This window comes from Anopheles coluzzii, chromosome 2 (genome assembly GCF_943734685.1).
Source record: "Anopheles coluzzii chromosome 2, AcolN3, whole genome shotgun sequence".
Classification (NCBI taxonomy): domain Eukaryota; kingdom Metazoa; phylum Arthropoda; class Insecta; order Diptera; family Culicidae; genus Anopheles; species Anopheles coluzzii.
Window position 1 is genome coordinate 48,060,046 of NC_064670.1, and position 8,781 is coordinate 48,068,826.

At 37.6% G+C, this 8,781-nt stretch overlaps 1 long non-coding RNA gene across 1 annotated transcript; it reads left to right on the forward strand.

Annotated features, from left to right (window-relative positions):
• The first annotated feature begins 2,031 nt into the window (after window positions 1-2,031).
• LOC125906940 (uncharacterized) lies at window positions 2,032-8,547 on the forward strand. The gene is made up of 2 exons (XR_007452268.1): window positions 2,032-3,000; window positions 3,255-8,547. It is a non-coding gene; the product is annotated as an uncharacterized LOC125906940 (long non-coding RNA).
• Window positions 8,548-8,781: the final 234 nt, after the last annotated feature.

Consider the following 8,781-nt stretch of genomic DNA (forward strand, 5'->3'; position numbering starts at 1 on the left):
TGACCCTCGTCGTCCTGTGCTCTGGCCTGGTTGCTTGGTTGGTTGACAATTTCCTGCCTAGCCATCATCCCCTTTGGAGGCCGTGTACGTCTTGTTCCATTCTTTCTTCATTGTACTCACCCAACCGCTGCCGTTATCCACTCGCTTATAAGATAACTCCGAAAGGCCGAAGAAACACAGACAGACGCCGTATAATTCGCTCGGTACAACATTGGGATGGAGGGAAAACCAAGGAAAACCTGTTCATTGGTTTCTAGTGGTCTGAAACAGCATGGAAAGCATACACCATTCTTTTGTGTTTATGTGTACGTGTTTGTATGTGTCTTTGTAGATGTCTGCAAGATTGTCTGCTCGTTTGTGCGTCGGCCAGTTTAAAGAGTCTTCTCGTTGATGTGGAATAATTAAAAATGAAACTACGAAAACGAACTAGCTAGATGCAGAATTGTACGTATTGAAAGACGATAATGGGGACCATGAGTTGAGGTTTGCATTTAATTTATTGTAGCACTTTTCAACACAGGGATTTCTCGGTGGACCTGCTAAAGCTGATCGCTGCTTTTCCCTTCCAACGCTCGGTTGATAATGTGAAAAGTGGCAAATTTTAACGTTTCTTAATTTAGATTTTATTCAATTTGAGATTTGTACTTTGAGCTTGAAAATGGCTACTGTAAATATGGAACAGACGAACGAGCTTTGAATTATTCTAGGTTTTGTAAACAAATGCATCATCATCCTATGATAAAATTAACTTATAAATATATATGTTATGTTTATCCTTCATAACTTCAGCAACATAATTTAACTTGATAAATTTTATTTGAATTTATCACTGAACCTTTTGAATTTGAATCTTTTTGAATAATTTATAACTAATATATAATAAATAGTTGTTTATAATCTACAGCATCATTTGATAACAAATTTTTAAACAATAATTTCATACAATTCGTCCAACCCACATTGCTTCAAAATAACATCAATCAGTCATAACCATAATGCAATACTTTAAGTTAATTTTTGCCTATAAATAACTTGTTTATCTTTCGTATGCATTTCATTTATCATTACAATCATTTGTTTTAAGGTTATTTTTAACAGATTATAATTTATAAAAAAATATGTTGTTGTCAATATTTGGGTTGTTTACAACATATTTAAATTTTCAGTTACATTTTAATCGTTTTGTTACGATTTCCATTCAATAATAAAAAATTCTTCAATGTTTAGTTTCATGTGATATGATTTTACTATCAATTAATATACGAAATGGAATATTTATGCATTAAAACAAATGTCGTAATGACCAGAAAAGCGACACTGTGTGCGTTACATCCTTTAAACTCATTGTACGCAAGCATGTCTTGTATACAACTGTAACGTTTCATATTGGATTTTAGTTAGCCATCCAATTTTCCACCACTATAAACAATCATTCTGACCCAGTTTTCCCAGTCAATTGCATTTTTAAATGATATTTTGATGTTACCGAACTAGCAAGTAATTAATATACATCATTCTTTACAATATTACATTATGTTTCAAACATTCATTACCAAAAAAATAATTTTTAAGAAGGAATCTTACTAACGCCATAGTAGTTAGTACAATCATATTAAAATGAAAAGATTGAATGATTTTAATAGAATAAACAGTGATCATTTTAATTCAGATTCCTTGTTAGAAACAATATTAACAGGACATCTTCAAGACTTTATCTTTTAAAATTCGTTTAAATCATCCTTGGTAAAAACATCATTTCTAAAATGGCTTCTCAAATGGATATACATATTTAACCTTGAACTTAACGTATTTTTGCTGCATATTTCCAATCCTTGAAGCAACTGCAAAACATTTCCGTTGCAATTCAAGTTGTATCAAGTTTGTATGCTACACTTAATAATCAACGTCCAACATTACCGTTTCCATCGGCTGTAAGCATTAATGTTAATGTTTCCGCTTTTCAAATCTGGAAAAACAACATACAAAATTCGAAATCGCCTATACAGCGCGAATAACGTGCACCAACAATGGTAATCCATCTGAGTCACACAGCAGCATCCGAAAGTATCATGCAAACAACCTTTACATCCGTTCCCAGCCTCAATGTCCTGCACATCTGCATCTGGACATTTGTGCCTAATTACGAACCAACAGGAAAAACTTGTTCCTTCCCATTTCATCTCATGCGACCGTTGGAGAAAAATCCGGAATAAATCGTTAGCATCTCGCGGTCCACTCGCTTGTCCAGGTGTCCGTGCATCCTGTGCAGATCCTTTGGTGGCTGTAAACCGGCTCTAGAAACAGGAACCGCCGCGCAGTGCCCAGCGGCCACTTTTCATCTCTCTCCCATAGTCCATCAGGCCGGCTGGGAGCGAACGAGATCGCTGCCAAGGATGCTGCTAGCGGATGGTTGTTAATCCTCCCCTCCTATTTCAGTCAGTGGCCAAACCGGCTTTCCCCCGTGGATCTCCGATCTTGACCATGATTTTGCTGCTAGAAAACATTTTCCTGCTGAGCTCGGTTTGAGCTAGGAGGTCAGTTCGCTCAAGTCCATCTACCGTTCAACATCACTTTATTCTGCTGCGCAAATATCCTGCGCTTCGATCGCCCGGCGATGGAAACGTTGGACTTTGTTGGTGCGTTCGCGCAAAGTTTCCAGTGCGCTAGCGCAGAAAGAAGCAATGCACCCAGTGGAAGTGGCAGTGACAGTGAGCATCAGTGCGCCCAGTGAAAGTGTGATGCGCATGTGACTAACAAATCGGCAAACCCATCTCGTGCAAAACCAGTGCAAAAATCAGAGAAGCAAAATTTGTACCAGCATATAATGTCCGCAAAACAAAAGAAGCAAAACAGCATACTATGCAGCCAAATCCGTATAAAAAAATCGATCCTTATTTTTGTGAAACCCAGTTTGGCAATAGTAAATTCTGTTCTGAAGCTACATCTACTAAAATGGTGTGAATAAAGTGACGTTGAACCGACTTTGCAATGGAAAACAAGGTAATAAGCCGGTGCAGATGCTACATATTTCTTATATTATGTATGGTTTAATGAGCCGCTTAGGAAAACAGAATAAAAAATGAACAATACAATTCCATCAACATTTTGTATTGTGTGAAAAACAAAATATTTACCATGATTCGCTACGTATTGTGATCTAGACACGAATGATTAGTGAAAATTAGTGAATTTATGCACTGATTGAGCATTGAAGAAGCATTAAAATAGGTTTTGTTTTCTCTCTCTCTTCACAGATAGAAGGAGTTGAACGAACTCACCAACCCGACATTCATAGCCGAAGCATCATGTTTGGAATCATTCATACCCGAATAAGCACATATTTGAAGAACTTGAACAAGACAAATCAATATAACATGGGCATCGTTAAAAGAAGATACAAAACAAACAAGTCATCCCGAGCGAAAATAATACATGTCAAATGTTTAACGCTTAAAAAACACGAAAAAGATACAATTTTCCGATCGATCGACCAGCAAAAGTATTGGCAAAAGCAATAGAGTGAAACATACAAGATCACACATGAAAACTCATTCCAGAAGAATCTCAAGTTAGCCGAATGTAACATTTCAGATGAGCAACAAAACCATAAGAAAAAACCATAAGAAAAAGAACGGAAGAGAAAAAGAAACACCAAAAGAAACGCCCGAATAATCAAACTCGTTCAAATCACCCAAAAGAATGTTCAAACAGAATGTTCATTGAACACAAGTCACAGTTATGGAGGAAAAAGGCGAAGAGAAGCTCACCCCTGGCCTTTGAAAGAGAAGAAGAAAGCATTCAATGAATAAAATATTGATACGCCATCTTGTCCATCTTCACAGCGACGACAGTCGAGATGCCATGCTCGACCACACCACAGCGAAGCGTCTTTCGGTGTAGATTAAACACCAAGACGCAGCACCGGCATATGGACATGCAGCACGTGTCTCCTACGCAGCACGCCTGCTCACGCACCAAATCTATCGAAACAAGAAGAAAACAAAGAAATCCAAAATCACTCGCACATACACCCATACAATCGGAAAACGGAGAAAAAGAATATACAAAACGCAACCCTGCAAAAAGAAATCGTACACAATCTTAAGCTGCCGCGTTCCGTTCCAAAAACACCAAACCTCTCCATGAGGAGAAGAAGCACCATCGTTCGGCTGGGGAAAACCCTATTTCCCCTATTTTCTTCGGCACGCAGTAACAGCATACACTACTACCAATACTACGACAATTTCCGGGCAGAACAGTTCGTCTGGCTTCGAACGTGGCAGCGCAAACGGTAGCGGAGGAGAAAATTCTAAAACCAAACGGGGAAAATGTTCCGAGCGTTTTCCCCGTCCAACAGTCTAACATAATACCAGCAGCAGCGCCATCGTGTAAGCAGCATTTCGGGATATAGACAGCTGGCACATCGCGAACCATCTGACAGCATCGTGGCAGGCGTGTATTTGCAGCGAGACAGCAGGGTGACACCAACGTGGGACAGCAACGACGAAGACGACGGCCGAGCGAAAGCTTCCAAGCGCCAGAGGGAAGCTTGCAGAGAAGTATAACCACACATATTCTTGTTTTCGTTTTTCGTGCAAGGCATTGTCCCGCAACAGGGCGACAGCTGCTTCTATTTGGCATTCCTGTTTGGGTTTCCACAAGGCATTTTTTAAATAAGTATTTTTTTATTTGTTTTATTTCATTTCTGATGAACTTGTTTTGTTTATTTTTCACATCACTCGATTAAAGCGTTTATTTTTTCACTGAAGAACTACATTCTGATAGCAACAGAGCACAGAAAACAAAACAACGCCTCCAAATTAAATAGTACCCCGTTTATGAAAGCAAACGAAACAATGTGATAAACAAAAGATAAAAGCAAAACTGATATTACAAAAGTCTATAAAACAACTCAAAAATCAACCATAAAGAAACTATAACTAAATCCAAAATCCCAAAATCTACAATCACACAACACGAAAAACATTCCACAATCACCTCTTATCACTCAAACGTATGCATCGCTCCAATTTTATTTCATAGTTTTTAAATAACACCTACGTTAAGTCACTTTAGCACACATATAAATTGTCAAAAACTGAAGCATTCCACCAGCATGCCAAAACAGTAAAAAAAATTGTAGGCCAAGCCGTTTTTCAACGTACTGAGTCTCAAAAACAACGCAGTAATAGAATTGGTAATAGCTGACCGGGCTTGTTTTAATGAAGCTTCTGTTTTCAATCACGACACAGAATTGATAGCATTATAACACTTAGTTTACCGCTGCAAACGTTTACAATCTTCCCAATGAAAACGATAACAGAAATATTTCACTCAGGTTTTAGTTATTAATACAACTTGTTGCCGATAAAGGCGATATCCAATTGAACTACAATAATATAGTCGCCAACGGTGCGATTTATCGATCCATCTATCTGTTTCTCTCACTCAAGAGATTCAACACAACCACAAACACTGATCTACTTAACAACTCAACATTGCACCCAATCGCCAGAAACAAGAAACAATAGCAATAAACAAAAACTGGAATGTTTTGTTTCGAGTAACGTGTAACTCAGTTCTAAACGATTGTACTTTTACACACAAATCAATGACAAACCTCCTCCTCCATCCCCGAAATGCCTCTCGTAAATTCAACTAGTTAAATGATTTAATCGCCAGCAAAACCAGCCCTCCTTTCCCCAGGTGAAGCTCGAAATCCAATTGTTATTTGATGAAGAAGAAAGGAACAGAACCATATAAAGCCAAGCTGAAGAAACCTCATATGTGATAATTATACTTATTCGTGGCCAAATCATGAAAACATGTGAAAAACAAATAGTAAAATATTTTAAAAAGCAAACATTTTGTTATAGTCATGAAACATGAAAACAAAAGTTAAGGAAAAAAAGAGAGAAAATCTCACACAATGATAGCCAAAACGAATTGCAGGTTGAGCCTGTATTTAGTGAATATCAAATTAAATCAATTAGCTGCACCAAAAAGAAGAAAAGAAAAGCAACACTAAACCTTACAAAAACAGAAGATAATTAAAAGATGAAATAATTCTTTGTTTGACTGTGATGAAATATAAATTTGTTCTAAACAATCGCTATCAATTAAGTTGATAATAGACAAGCAAAATGGCAATAATGTGATGTTGGAACAATGTTGATTTGTTTATCCAAAAGTAACACATACAACAACAAAAATCAACCTGCCAAGTTCAGTTCGGGTATGGCAGAAAGCGCTTACCCTCGCACAAACATTTAGCTGAAGAATTGTTAATATTTGATCGAATTTATTTCATTGTTGAAAAGTACCGATTTATAAACAACCAACTGGACTGAGTTTATTTTTGTAAAGTGATACAAATGAGGCTCCTATTTGTTAAACAATATCGCAATTGAAATTGAATGTTAGAATCATCATGCACAAAACGTTGCTGGTTTGTTGGGGGAAAATTTTCGTGGAAAAATGAATTCTTTCTTACAAACGCAAGGCACAAAACCAAATGTGATACGAACAAAAAATCAAACGATGAAGAACAAACAAAATCTCAAACACAAACTTATTACGGAAAGGGGCATCGAAACCAAAACCGAAACTGTTGGCAACCATCAGCGCACGATTTGGCATGTAGCATATTCGAGCAAATGGGCGATGTACAATTTTCTGCAAAGCTAAATCAAATAGCAAAAACATAAGCAAACATTCACTTACGATTAAGTTCATGCATACTTGAGTCGCGAAAGAAGGCATCCAGTTTTTGTAACGATCCTATTTAGTTTCTTGATTTTGTTTCTGATTACTTACTCTAGTTTAAAGCAAATGCTGCCCGCACGGTGAAGGAACAGTGTATCGCAAGAGGAGGCATGTTGTTTGTGCTCGGTTGAGCCACCAAATCAACATACCATCTATTCCGCAATCCACTGTGCGGACAGTCGCAACAGGTCACACAGAACAGAGCGAGATTACTCCCTTGCGGGAGGAAGTAGGCAACGAATAGTCGAAGTAACAAACGATACTAAAATAGTTTCTTTTTTAATCTTTCTTTTTCTAGACAGGGTCATTGAAAATGGGACAAAAAGGGGGCACGCGTGTTAAAGCTTTCTGGCGATCAGTCACGAACACGTCTCGCTACTCGCTAGAAACTCGAACCTCGGAAGGAATTAGCCTGACAAAAACGTTAACAAAAATCACAAAAGCAAATACTGAAAATTCTTCCTTTTTGCGTCACTAGTTACAGCTGTTTAAAACCAAACACTAATTATTCAAAACTGATACTTAAGATCAAGACTATCTGAAATCATAACCCTTGACATTCAAATCAAAAAGCCCATAGCTAAAATTGTGCGTATCAAGAGACTAGAACCATCCATCGTTCACACGCGCACAGGATTCTTATATATTAATTTTTTACATTACCATTATGCACACTGAAAAACGCCACTCGCAAAACTAGCGTCGCCGAATCGGCGTGCAATGCGGCGGGCTAGAATGGACAGTGTTTTTCCACAGGCCAGCTAACGCTGTACAACAGGGGGTTGCGGACGATTCTATCCGGTTAGTCAGAGGAAGGATTGTACGACCGCACTGTGTGCAGCTGCCCCTTCGCAGCTGCAGACGTGGAAAGGGATAAAAATTCATTTTCCATTCCCACTCCCCTTTTAGCAGGACACGTCGGCCGGAGACGCTAAGGAAAATTGGTTTTCTTTTGCTAAAATGAAACTCGAACCCAACGAAGAACTGCAATATGCGCTGTAAAATTCCAAAAGCAACCACCGATAATAATCTCCATTATTAATAAAAACCACAAAACAACCCTACCACCCCGAATAGCGCTTAGTGGTCCACAAAATTTGCAATCATTTTTCGGCCATGATCGAAGCGTGTTGTCTATAAAATATTAACATGAAACACACAAACGCACACGAACAAGCAGCAATGAATTTATTCGGAATTTGGTCTATCGTGATGATAGCTTTGGGGACTCGTATTTCGAGGCACATGCAATGTTCGGATAATTTTGCAAAACGGATTTTTGGGGGCAAACGGCAAACGAACGCACTCGGCTGAGGATTTTTCCCAAATTCTCTTTGATGCTTAACTCTAACTACTCTGGACAAGAAAAACCCACATCGCGCTAAACTTCTCGATGGGATTTTATTAAAGATACTGCCCTTTTCCGGGTGCATATGATTGGTAGGAAATCTTGCAGACACTTCCCTCAATCGTTCTTGTTTATAATCACCGATTCCCTTTTTAGAGCAACCGTTTTACGCTTCATTGAGAATGAATACCTTCTTGGACGGAAGTTCAGACGAATTTGGAAGCCATTTCTGGAATGAAAAGGTCGGCTCAAATCTGAAACCAATTAGTTTATCACCAGTTTAGATGAATAACCAGGAATTTAACAAAACAAAACAAAAACAGTTTAAAAATCAATATCAAAAGATTTGCCAAATTAGAGCAATATTTAAAAAAAAAACATAACAGCCTTTCAAACTAATACCCAGGTCACTTTAAAGCATACAAACAATATTTGATTCTAAGAAATATTTGAAGACATAATAAGAAAACAAGACACCAAATTAAACAAACCAATGAAGTATACACATGAAATAACGAACAAATTCAAATTTGAAATAAAATAACATGCAAAATCAAAGTTCGTAAAAATGCAATCCAAAAGAAAACTGAATGACTGTAGGAAAATGTCATATTTTACATAAAACTCTTAAAAACTAGGACGGAAAAACAAATGAAAATTAATGAAAT